At 36.6% G+C, this 13,629-nt stretch overlaps 1 protein-coding gene across 1 annotated transcript in view; it reads right to left on the reverse strand.

Moving 5' to 3' along the window:
• The window catches only part of LOC134653602 (echinoderm microtubule-associated protein-like 2), a 117,686-nt gene extending 112,275 nt beyond the window's left edge, over positions 1–5,411 (reverse strand). Inside the window, exon 1 of the mRNA XM_063508999.1 lies at positions 5,149–5,411. The gene's annotated coding sequence lies outside the window, so the exon portion shown is untranslated. The remainder of the gene's footprint in view (positions 1–5,148) is intronic.
• Positions 5,412–13,629: the final 8,218 nt, after the last annotated feature.

The raw sequence follows: 13,629 nt of genomic DNA on the forward strand, positions 1-13,629 counted from the left end.
GTTTCCGCTATATTCGCTATAACAAATACTAAAAATAAAATAAAATAAATATTTAAGGGGGGCTCCCATACAACAAACACGATTTTTTTACTCTATTTTTTGTTGATGATGCGGAACCCTCCGTGCGCGAGTCCGACTCGCACTTAGCCGGTTTTTTATAATTATTATGATTTTTTTTATCGAAAAGTGGTTCGTTCAGTTCTTCTTCTTAACATGAACATGAAAATAAATATGAACTTGCCCCGGCATTTTTAGCCATGAATTTTACTTAACAACTTGCGACCCGCCCCGGCTTCGCACGGGTTAACAAATTATACAAAAACCTTCCTCAAGAATCACTCTAGCGATATGTGAAAACCGCATGAAAATCCATTCAGTCGTTTTTGAGTTTATCGCGAAATTCGCGAACACAGAAACACGCAAACAGACAGACGCGGCGGGGGACTTTGTTTTATAAGGTGTACTGATAAAAAACAACGGGTTGCACTCAGGGAGTGCCGGCAGAAGTGAAAACTCAATCACTATTGCAAAATGTCTGCAGCACTATTGTATAATTGAGGTTAACGCCATCTAGCGTTATTTGGTCGCATTACTTGAAACCCCTAAGCACATCACTGTTAGTACTCAAGTTATATTAATACCAGTTAGAGCGAAACTCACTAGATGGCATTTAAATCAATAAAAAAAAATATCTTTATTTCGAAGAACAGACTTCATAGTTGTTAGTAACAAACAATAAAGAAAAACTCAATGACATTGAAGTAACAGTTTTTCGATCAGGTCACGTGTCCATCTTACGTCTTACGGTCACGTGACACCTGTTACGAGTTTAAAAAATTTTCCCCATCACAAAAAAGTGCACAGCGCCGCTAAAGAAGTTTTCACTTCAGAAATGCATCAATAATTGCAACAGCATTCGGCGCAACATTTATCTTGGCTCGCAATCCGATATCCGATCACCTTGCCTGACATATTGATAATAACTATTCATGTCCTAGGAAGTACTGTACTGACGTAATTCTTATCGCTTATCTTAGGGCTTGTAGTTCTGTTATCATCGTGTGAACAGTGAACAGGGTCTGGGCTTAGCTTACCTAAGTGTTATTTATGGCAAAAGTGTATACTCTAACCTTCTGTGCGAATTCTTTGTCTACTAGTAATTAAAAAAAACAGATTAGATAAAATTAAATCAATGAATTTTGTAAAAGGAAGTATTACAGGCAGTAAACCTATACGGGTTTTGGATCAAGAAGGTTTTCCAAAAAACTACTGTTTTTGAATTTACCACAGACTTACATTTTACTTATAATACTAATTGATTAGAAGCTACTTTATACTAGGTCCATCATTTTCTGCCAAAACAATACTTTTTACATCATGCGTGCATGTTCGTCATTGTTATTTCATAATGACAATAACTACAAACTGCAGTTCAACGAAACAAGTGTACATCGTCAACACAATGACAAGCGGTGACCGGTCACCAACCCCACTGCACTGTGCACGGTGCACTTCTCACGAACATTTGCATGTTAATACAATGCTTTGCTGAATTGCATTCATCACGAGAAAACCACTCAGCCGATATTATGCTTATTAGAGATTTCTTATTGCGTTACGAGTTACGAGCTGTTTATTTATTCTGTTTGACATGACATCTAGGTATTGAGGAACGAGATGCGTATCGACTATCGATAACATCGAAGTGACTTCAGTTTGAATCCGTTTGCAGATGGAAAAGGTTTGCTCACAATGTACTCCTTTACTGAAAAGCAATAGTAAAGTACCTATCAAATAATACGTACGAGCCAGAGTCTGAACCCATATCTGGGGGCATGGCAGTGCCCCCGCCAAGTCGAGCAAAACAAAGAGGCACGGCCGTACCATCCTTTTCTCGAAGCGATTCAGGCCATTTTCGACGTCCTGTAATTTTGTGCTGGCTGAAGCTAGAACCCTGAATTTTCAGTGACATATAGGGCTTAACATGCTTAAGATACAATCTCAAAAACATTAAATCTGAACTTGTAGTATGACTTGGCAATCGCACATGCTTTACTCGTACCGTACTCGTAAATATGTGTAATGCTCAAACTGCAATTAGCGCTAGCGTTATGTTCAATTAGAATTATTTTTAATAGGTGTCGATGATCCTTATGTCATTATGCAGCCGAGCGATGGCCAAGTCATTATACGTATTACAAATTAAAGATATCTTATTGATACGGTTTTAACTCCCCCTGGCACTGATTAAAATAACCGACTTGGTTCAGCTATCAGAGAATGGTAGATAGATATATATATATATATAATATACATATATATATATATATATATATATATATATATATATATATATATACATATATATATATATTATATATATATATATATATATAGGTAAGTAGGTACTTTTAACTTTTAACGCGTAGTCTGATCCGCTACTTTTGATTTGGGAGTTGACCCAAGGAAGTAGGAAGATAAGATTATTTTCTCAAAAACATAAGGATTGAGAAGAATTGCAACGGTTCGCTCATACCTACTCACTCATTATTATGTAAGCAGGATGTATAATTCTAGCTATACGTGTACGGCAGGTGGTTGACCCCAAACAGGTATGGTGGCAGGTTCTACTCCAGTTGTACCTGGAATACCTGCTACAGCCTAGTACTAGTAATACTAATAGTTAGTAAGTAGATAGAAAGGCAAGTAAAACTAAAATGTTTTTAGTAGTTTACAAATGGTCCTATAAAGCAAGCATAGGTTTTCTTGTCAATCCCTAAAAATAAGCCAAAAATCTTGTTTTTCTTGGAATTTATGGCCTGGATATCAAATATCAAATATCAACATTTATTCAGCAAATAGGCCACAAGGGCACTTTTACACGTCAATATGGAATTTACATACAGCAAAAAAAACACATCAATAATTATAAAATACAACTAAGCCGTAAATATCAAATGCTCATAGAGCAAAACTAAACAAAGGACTATATCTAGTATCTATATATGCAAACCTTTGACAGTTGCCAAATCTATTTTACGACAGGTCTTCAAACTTTTTACCCGAGGGTCGAGAGTATGGAAATTAGTGAGTATTATATTCTTTGATGGAAATTCTCAATGGAAATGCTCACGTTTCATAATTCGGACATGATAGACTACATACCCATACAATAACAGTGGAACCTCTTCTCATGTCGCTCAAAAAGTGAAGGGCGGTAATAGATAATTAATTAGGTAAGTACCTACTCGGTAATCAAGAATAATCAAGATGCATAGATACGAGTTTATAGTCTCTCGTGCGTTGCTCATGTTATAGCGTCTAAACGGTATGAAAGTTGTTTCAGAGTACTTGTTTGCGGAACTTGCTCTGAGAATTTATGTAATTTTAAATTAGGCACTTATAGGAAACAATAATAATCTCATCAAAAACATTACATGTAAAAAGGTGCAAGTCTGGCAACGCTTTTACTACAAAAAAGTTTTGAGATGTTATGTGAAACCAAGTCGGTTATTTTAATCGGTGTTAAAACCGTATCAATAAGATATCTTTAATTTGTAATACGTATAATGACTTGGCCATCGCACGGCTGCATAATGACATAAGGATCATCGTCACCTATTAAAAATAATTCTAATTGAACATAACGCTAGCGCTTATTCCAGTTTGAGCATTACACATATTTACGAGTAGGTACGGTACGAGTAAATCATTATGTGCGATTGCCAAGTCATTATATGTATTACAAATTAAAGATATCTTATTGATACGGCTTTAACACCCCCTGGCACTGATTAAAATAACCGACTTGGTTTCACATTACATCTCAAAACTTTTTTGTAGTAAAAGCGTTGCGAGACTTGCACCTTTTTACATGTAATGTTTTTGATGGGATCTCATCTCTTTTTGTAGGCAGTCCTTCTTTTCGGGAACTCATACCCATACTATGTATACACATATCATAACTAAACACATCTTCATTCATACTCACATCGTACATCGTAGTGTACCTTTACTTTACCTATTTGTAGGAACTGCAACAGTAACTTTGTAATAGAATATATTTATATGGGATTACAAACTTACTTTTGCAGTTCTTAGATCTTTAAAACATGACTGATATTGCAATATTTTTAGGTTTTCTATGGCTTGATAAGCTGAAAACTACTTATGTTTAAAATTTGAAGCTTGTGGGTATGCTAGAAGTATGAGATCGAGTATGATGATCGGTGAGTGAGTGAATGAGTGTGTCAGTGTCGAAACTAAGGAACTTTGACGTACAATAATTCTTAAACTACAAGTTCAGATTTAATGTTTTTGCGAATATATCTAAAGCATGTTAAGCCCTATATGTCACTGAAAATTCAGGGTTCTAGCTTCAGCCAGCACAAAATTACAGGACGTCGAAAATGGTCTAAATCGCTTCGAGAAAAGGATGGTACGGCCGTGCCTCTTTGTTTTGCTCGACTTGGCGCCGTGCCCCCGGATGTCCAGTGCAGCGCAAATGCACGGGCATAGTGTAAACGTGCCCTTAGAATCCAGTTGTTTTAGTTCACATGCTTTGGTATTCATCTTTGCTCCATGGGGTAACACTATCAGTAGGTAAACACGTGAAATAGATGATTTAATATGCCTTGGACTATTTATAAATAGTACCTACAGGTACCTACATGCTTTGTAAACATTCTGTTATTAGTTCCCTTATCAGACGACACGCCTGTTATCAAATACTTCGTACGTAATCAATATTTTACGTAGTCAAACGCTAGTTAAGAAATATTTTTTTATAAAAATATAGGCAGGTAGCTGTTCTAAATCCCTAAATGAAGGACTTTTCTGTTAAGTACCTATAGATGCAGTTTTACTTGGTTATTCGAAAGATCTGAGCAGATAGAGAACCGAACCTAGGAAACCTAATGGTACAATAGAAGTCTGCCAGCTGCATTGCTTGAATGTTGACTGGTAGATAACAGGTAGATAATGAGTAAGTAGCTACACTATGAACTGTAAGGAGTTAACACGCCTACCTACCCAAAAAGTCCGTTATTTTAAATCTCCAACGAATTCAAAATAAACGGTCCAACTCAAACTCTCCGAGACAAAATTCTCGGTCATGGCCATGCCATCAAACAGCGAATAAGTACTCACCCAGAATCCCAATAAAACTCGTGTCGATCGAGTCTCCGCCCCGATATCGGGTTCCGTTACAACTTTGCTTAGCGATTTCCTCGTAAATCCACTACAAAACTACACTTAACTTGTTAAACACTAATTTATTCCCACTTCTACACAAACACTATCACAGATTAGCGAAAACAATCCAGATTTACCGTAAAACGCAAATGTTATTTATTTACGTAAAGTTTGGTGACGTCCACGGCAGCCCAGTAACAGCCTCTCAAGTCGACGTTAGAAGCGAAACTAGCGCCGCCCGCGCGCCGCGGCCGCGGACGAAGCGGTGGAACAGGTATTGTCACAGAATCCGGTGTTGCAAGGTTAAAGAATGGAAATTCCCTAGAATGTCAATAAAGAAAATACTCACCCTAACTTTTTTGTAATAAATATGAGCTCAAAAATTAGCTTATTATTAATTATTATGCCTTGTTTTGTAACAAGGCATAATAATTAATAATAAGCTTGTTATTGTTAGCTTATTAATTAATAATAGTTGTCTACATACTCAGAATTTAATTTATTTTGGTGAATGTACCTATGTTAATTTGTAATCATACATGTAAATTTAGCAGGTGACACAAACAAATTGTGATATAATTACTATTTCCACTGAATTTAAATAACAACCACTTGCTTACTTTCAATACTTTTATCTATTAGGACTACCTGAACTGGGAATAACTCGTCATCTTCCTAGCTCCTAGGCCTCCTAGCGCTCCCAGCTTTTTACACGGGCCCTAAGCCGTATAATAACAGGTAGTTCAAAAAGTGTACCTATATTTTTGAAAAATTAAATACATAGCCTATAAAAAATATTTAAAAATATATAGGAAATTTGATTAAATAACATTTTCGTGCTCATACTACAATAAAACCTATATAAAATTTCTGTTCATTTTGATTTTTGATATATGTATGTTGAGAAATGTAAAATAACTGGTAACCCCATCGCTAAATCGCCATTCACGAAGTGGCTCATGCGCATCTAGAATTCCGCAGCGAGGGATTGAAGCCTCCATAGCTATAATGAATGTGCAAACATAGTGCATAGTATGTATAAGTAATATGTAATATTATATTTTATTTTATATCCTAAGAGTCTATAATAATATAATTATGATGGCATGTCAATTATTGCTTGACAATAAAATCTGTACGTATTACATCTAATCTAACTAAAAAACTTAGTAGAAAAATTGTATGCATAGGTACATAGAGTAAGACCAAAGAAAGTCTGCAGCGCAATAATCTGACAGCGAATTAAAAAACGATATATGGCAATGTTTTTTTAGCAGTCAGTAAACGTCATTCACTATGGTATATGTCTGTCAAAATCATTTAAATATTCGTTTAATTTTGTGATGAACGGAAAAAACATGGTGAAACCTTATAAAACCGGCGTGCGGGAGTTACTTTTCGCCATGACGAATAATTTTACACTAGTAAAAAATCAGCACGAGGTGATTCAAGCTCATAAACGACAATGTTTACAAAATTCGGAGTTGATGATGGGTAGGGGAATGAAACATCCTAATACTTGCACCACATGTAGATTAGTACATTACATACCTAGGAAGGTGAATTAGTAAAGGCTCCAGATCACAGGTGTTTGTGGCCCGAACCGAAGGTGAGGGCCATAAATATGCGATCTGGGGCTTTACGAATTACCGCCCGTGGTTTGTCTATAAAGTTTTACGTTATGCCTTGGCCAGGAAGTGAGATTTTCTTCTCTCGTAGCGGGAAGAAGATCCCACTTACGGGCCTAGGGTGACGTAAAATATAATATTGGTTTAGACTAAGGTTTCACAGCAAATTGAATTGAACACACCTAATAGGTTTTTATCTTTCTCTGTCAATCTAATTACGCCTTAATGGGAGTAAAAGAGAAAGATGCCCACAATTTGCGAACTTCGGTGTTCGCGGTAGGCCCTCTGTACCTATTTACCACTAGGCCGTCACGGATATTACAAAAGCTCAATAATTTTGATGAAGCCAAATGTCACATTTTCCCAATATTATTTATCAATATATTATTAGTATATGTATATGACATCGTAAGATTGTGAACCCGTTAGTTTATAATGTAACGTAGGTTAAGTTAGGTTAGTTTATAATCTCCCTACCGTCAGTTTATAATTTAACTAGCGAGATTATAATCTGACGAGTGTTTACAATTTTACGGTGACATATACATATATAGTGACACCTATAGTAGGAATTAAATTTATTTAACCATAATGCATAACTTATTTTTTTCATAGACGGTAAATATGGTAGAAATTTCACAAGTATCAAGACTATTTTATCCATTTTCTGTGGTGTTGTCACATACTGATTTTTAAAAACTACTTTTAATCTGGCGCTGCAGACTTTCTTTGGTCTTACTCTATACGTATGTACTTTTTACACGACTGCCCCAAAAAAAGAGTGTATTGTTTTCAGGGTTCATGTTTGTATGTGGGTATGTAAGTTTCTTTGTTACACCGTAACAGCTAAGTGCCTGAACCGATTTAGGTGTTTGAGATGTCATTGGAATCCTTACGTCATCCCGAGTAACATAGGCTATGTGATGTCATCACAAAACCAATATGGCGGATTATGCACTGCAAATTGTGCAACCGAAACAAAAATAAAACTTATAAACCTATCGAGTTGGGTATAATAAAGGATTTTGAAAGACGATTCTAAAACTGTACACAAAATATGGTTTAAACTATTCATTTGGTAGGACAAGATTTTACAAAATGTAAGTATAACGAATTGTCTAAATCTATTGAATGGGATATTAGAAGAAAGGATTTTTTAAGGCGATCATACGAATATATATAAGTTATATGTTTAATTGTATCGTTGAAGAGAAAATACGAAATGTTCTACATCGCGCTAATGACATTTCTCTTTGCAGCTATATACGACAACGTCATACGTGGCGCTTACGTTATTTTCAATTGCGAAAGTGTCAAATACGAAAGCAACGGTTTGAACGATTGACTAGGTGAGCATTTCTCAAAAAAATTGTACATTTCGATCACATCTTAGATTTCTATAAAAATTGGTATGCTGGTAAAGTACATGAAGCTGAACAATTTCCACCACATTTCCCAAAATGTCCAAGAAAGTTTGTATGAAACATCCTTTTTTGTTACCAGATTTCCTTACACATTTGGTAACAAAAAGGAATGTTTCATACAAACTTTCTTGGACATTTTGGGAAATATGGTGGAAATTGTTCAGCTTCATGTAGTTTACCAGCATACCAATTTTTATAGAATTAGAAGAATTAATCTAAGATGTGATCGAAATGTACAAATTATTTGAGAAAGGTGCACGCTTTCTGCAGCTTTTCCAAGTTTCTTAATTGCGAAGGCCGAAGGCCGACCTTCGCGTAAGGCCGAAGGTCCAGAGCGTAAGAAAGGTGCACGCTTTCTGTAGCTTCCCCAAGAATCTCAATTGCGAAGGCCGAAGGCCGAGCTTCGCGTAGGGCCGAAGGCCCGGAGCTTAAGAAAGGTGCACGCTTTCTGCAGTTCGAAGTATCTTAATTGCGAAGGCCGAAGGCCGAGCTTCGCGCAGGGCCGAAGGCCCGGAGCGTAAGCAAGGTGCACGCTTTCTGCAGCTTTTCCAAGTTTCTTAATTGCGAAGGCCGAAGGCCGACCTTCGCGTAGGGCCGAAGGCCCAGAGCGTAAGAAAGGTGGGCGCTTTCTGTAGCTTCCCCAAGATTCTTAATTGCAAAGGCCGAAGGCCGAGCTTCGCGTAGGGCCGAAGGCCCGGAACGTAAGATAGGTGCATGCTTTCTGCAGCTTCCCTAAGTATCTTAATTGCGAAGGCCGAAAGCCAACTAATGGGAAATAATTATGTAGTTGCAGATATATATATTTTCAATACGTCTGGTTTTTGGGTCCGGCCTATTTAGGTTTTTAAGCACGTTTTATGCTAACATATCAAACATCAACATGATGAAAGCTCCTTGAAGCAACTTAAGTGCCTTAAATCATATAAAAAATGTGATTGGTTTGTATGGTCACTAAAATGTATAAAATAAAATAAATTAATTAAAAATTAAAAAACACGACTGCAGTTTAAAAGCGAACTGAAAAGCTAAAAATAATTTTTAGTTATGTTAGTTACTCAACTTAATGAATGTAAAATATAATATATAAGTGTTCTGTCAGGGTCGTAAACAGCAAACGAAAAAGCTGAGGCTCATTTAGGATCGTGACGGTACCTGTATATTTTATTTCGATGCAGTCGGGGACCTGTGAATGGGAAAAATTCAATATATCAAGGTCCCCGACTGCATCGAAATAAAATATACAGGTACAGTCACGATCCTAAATGAGCCTAAGCTTTTCCGTTTGCTGTTTACGACCCTGACAGAACACTTATATATTATATTTTACATTCATTAAGTTGAGTAACTAACATAACTAAAAATTATTTTTAGCTTTTCAGTTCGCTTTTAAACTGCAGTCGTGTTTTTTAATTTTTAATTAATTTATTTTTTAAGTACTTAATAGATACATCACAAAATTTTACTTTTTTTAAGGTTCCGTACCCAAAGGGTAAAAACGGGACCCTATTACTAAGACTCCGCTGTCCGTCCGTCCGTGCGTCCGTCTGTCACCAGGCTGTATCTCACGAACCGTGATAGCTAGACAGTTGAAATTTTCACAGATGATGTATTTCTGTTGCCGCTATAACAACAAATACTAAAAACAGAATAAAATAAAGATTTAAGTGGGGCTCCCATACAACAAACGTGATTTTTGACCGCAGTTAAGCAACGTCGGGCGGGGTCAGTACTTGGATGGGTGACCGTTTTTTTGCTTGTTTTGCTCTATTTTTTGTTGATGGTGCGGAACCCTCCGTGCGCGAGTCCGACTCGCACTTGGCCGGTTTTGATAGTAAGTATTGATGCATATTTTTCAAATGACAATAAATCAAATTGTGACACAAAGTACATGAACTCAATATAGATGCTAAAAGCTATTTCAATAAGTTATAAAATTTATACGGTAGACCAAAAAACTAATACAAAGTTCATTGTCTCTACCATAAACAAAATAAATATCCCACGGAAGATACATATTCAGTTACATTTCAAATTAAACGAACAGGTTCAAAAACCCAAAAATATTAAAATGTAACGTTCCATCCATGTCAATAACATTGTTCATACTTAATATGCCTTGTCCACACACAAATATACTTGGTCAACCAGATCTTGACAGTAGAAAAAGGCGGCAAATTTGAAAAATGTAGGCGCGAAGGGATATCGTCCCATAGAAAATTTGAATTTCGCGCCTTTTTTTACTAACAAGATTTGGTTGACCAGCTATAGGAATTAATTTCACCTGTGACGGAATGCAATAAATTGAATAAATAAACTGGCAAACAATTTAAACAAAATAAGCACGGAATGAGCGTGGGTTCAAATGATTTTGCCAATTTAATCTGCCAAATTAGTATTATCATAGACAATTAATCAAGGACATTTTGGAAATGTCGGTATTGTCTATTACGGTATGATTAGGGGTCCATTGTATGGATTATTTTATTACTTCCGTCAACATTAATCTAATCTATCTAATATACGATAATCTATCTAATAAACGAGCAATTTATATATATATTTCGGGGATCTCGGAGACGGCTCTAACGATTTCGATGAAATTTACTATATGGGGGTTTTCGGGGGCGAAAAATCTATCTAGCTAGGTCTTATCTCTGGGAAAACGCGCATTTTTCAGTTTTTATATGTTTTCCGAGCAAAGCTCGGTCTCCCAGATATTGGAGATTTAATGGAAGAAAATAAGTTAGATTCGCAGAAAGAAGATCAATGCAAAACTGGAGAGCATGGAATATGGTCGAGCTGTGGAACCAGCACTCATTTAGCTTAATAAATATAAAGCCCTTTTGGCAGTCGGAGGGAACAGACGACTCCTCATATCTTCTTCCATCAGTTACTCCGGTCCTGGGCATCTTATGTAACCTCCTCCTCCTCCTACCCCATCCCTAAAACACCCAACCCAACTCTGTCTCCACAGGACGGTGACAATGACAATTAAATACCGCATATACCGCTTCTGACAATCGACAGCACATTCTTCTAAATTACAAGTAATCAAATTTAACACACGCAGTGTAAACTCATGATTTTCTGCACTTGCTGCGATAGGCAAGTTCAAAGGACTCCCACTCACAACATAATCTGCCGGAACCCAGACAAATCTGAAAAACATGGTAATTTATCTCCGTCCAGCATTATAAGTATTAAAGGAAGATTAATCGTGTGATTATTCCTGTTTTGGTTGCTGTGCATAAAAATCAAGGCTAACTAGGATGACTTCACATCTATGATGATTACTAATATGGAGATGACGAGTTGCACGGACGTGGTTCATCTTTATCCGATTATACATGTCTTAGACAAATCTTGGCTTGTATATTAAAACCCCATATTCATAGCTTATCAGCTTTATTAGCTTGGTTGTTTTGGAAAAAAAGTATTTAACGATTATAACGTCATTAGTGTCATGACCTTAAAAATCTTAAGTGGCCTGCCACTGACACTACTTTTTTATTCTTTGCACAAATAACTAATCCATAAACTTAGTAAACCTAAATTTTTTTTTTATATGTACCTATGTACTTAGTAAATGTCTAGTGTTTGAATACCCCAAATCTGGGGGTTATCAAAATACCTGGCAGTGGCAACACTCGATTCCTTCATCTGTCAAAATAACTGCCGTTACCGCTAAGTTCAAAGTATTTTTTCTGATATTTTTTCAACAAGCAGCAGGTAAAGGTACTACTCAATAGATGAATTTCTGAACGACCGATCACTATTATAATTATAAGTAACTCACCTTATGTACCTACCCACTGACATCTTAATAATAATAATATTGTAAATGTAAACAATCCTCATATAATTTTTATTTTATTTAAGCCTATAATTTGTATTGCGAAATTATAAACTTATTATAATTCCTATGCTGTTATTGACTTAATATAATAATAATAAATAAATAAATTTAACTTTCACTGTTATGGTACGGGATACATGCGCAATATACCTAAAATAAAATAAGTTAAGTTAATGTACATATATGTTTTTAGTTTAAGGATAATCATATTGTGTGCCCTTACAGGGTGTCATGTACCTACCGCTTTATACTTGTAACACCTTACTGAATTATGAAATAAAGAAAGAAAGAAAGAAAGCTGGCCGACAGCCCCGACACTCCCGAGTCCCGACAGGTGAACCTACCTGTGCGCGTGGCGTGCCACAAAAAAGCATCAAAACACAATAATGCACACTGTTCTATAAAAATTGAGTTACATTGCGTGTTTTTCGTACATCTATTAGCTGCAGCTTGAGCAAAATCAGGAATGTAAGTGAAATAATTATTAATTACAGTCTACTCCTTGATACGGATATATTTCCTTTTTTGCAGAGTAGTATGGCTATGGCGCCATATGGAACTTTAACACCTGCTTCGCCATCTGTCTATAAGTTGATTAAGAGGTGTGCTAGGTAGAAATAAAGTTGCGGCAGATGGTCGAATCGGCGTAAAAAAGTGTAGACAAACTAAACGTTAGGGCCTCTTGTCAAGATAGTTCATAACACAAGAAGCACTGTACGGTCATTATCATTAAGAACTATTTAAGCGCCATCTGACCTAGATAACCAAAACTGAAACCGCATCCTGCCAAACCCCATGGTCACAACCTTGACCAAACTGCCACAACAATTTGCGGTCACACAAACATAACGCTCTTGAAATTTGACATCTATTGCTAGAACGTTAAGATACTCGTAGGAAAGTTTGGGCGGTAAAAGTACCTGAGTTGGTTCCGCAGCGGTCAATCATGGTATAAAAGAATTCTTCCTGCGTTTTGTTTCGCAAGTCAAGGTTCTATTTTTGAACGGAAACCGCAACGAAAGTATGTATTAACTTTGGAAATCACGTTTTGTTATGGAAAATTAGGAAGCCCAAGAAGTATATATTGAGGAGAATGTTGAAAAGCGGAAACAGTAGCTGAGAACGTAATTAACGTGTGTGTGTGTGTGTGAGAGAGAGAGAGAAGGATTGGAAGAGGGCTCCCCCTACCTCCGGTATCTCCATACCTTTACATTTTTAACTATTATTTATCTCCCTATTTGAGGATTGTTTTCATAAGAGTTGGATAGTCTACGCCGCGCCGGGGCCTCAAATGACATCAAATTTTACATCTATCAAAGTTCGACATCATCAACAAATTTTATTGCGTTGAGCTCTAAATAACTCTGTAGGTATAAAATACTGTTTTGAATGCAGAGTTAAATATGCCAACGTGACCTTGGAACGTTTCGGCTGCGCAGGAGTGGAATGCGCGTGCTATGCTGGTCACGATGTCCACACGTCAGTTTCACTCTCGACATGGCCGCAACAATGCATTCACAAAGGCAGG

Source organism: Cydia amplana, chromosome 13 (genome assembly GCF_948474715.1).
Source record: "Cydia amplana chromosome 13, ilCydAmpl1.1, whole genome shotgun sequence".
In the NCBI taxonomy this organism is placed as follows: Eukaryota; Metazoa; Arthropoda; class Insecta; order Lepidoptera; family Tortricidae; genus Cydia; species Cydia amplana.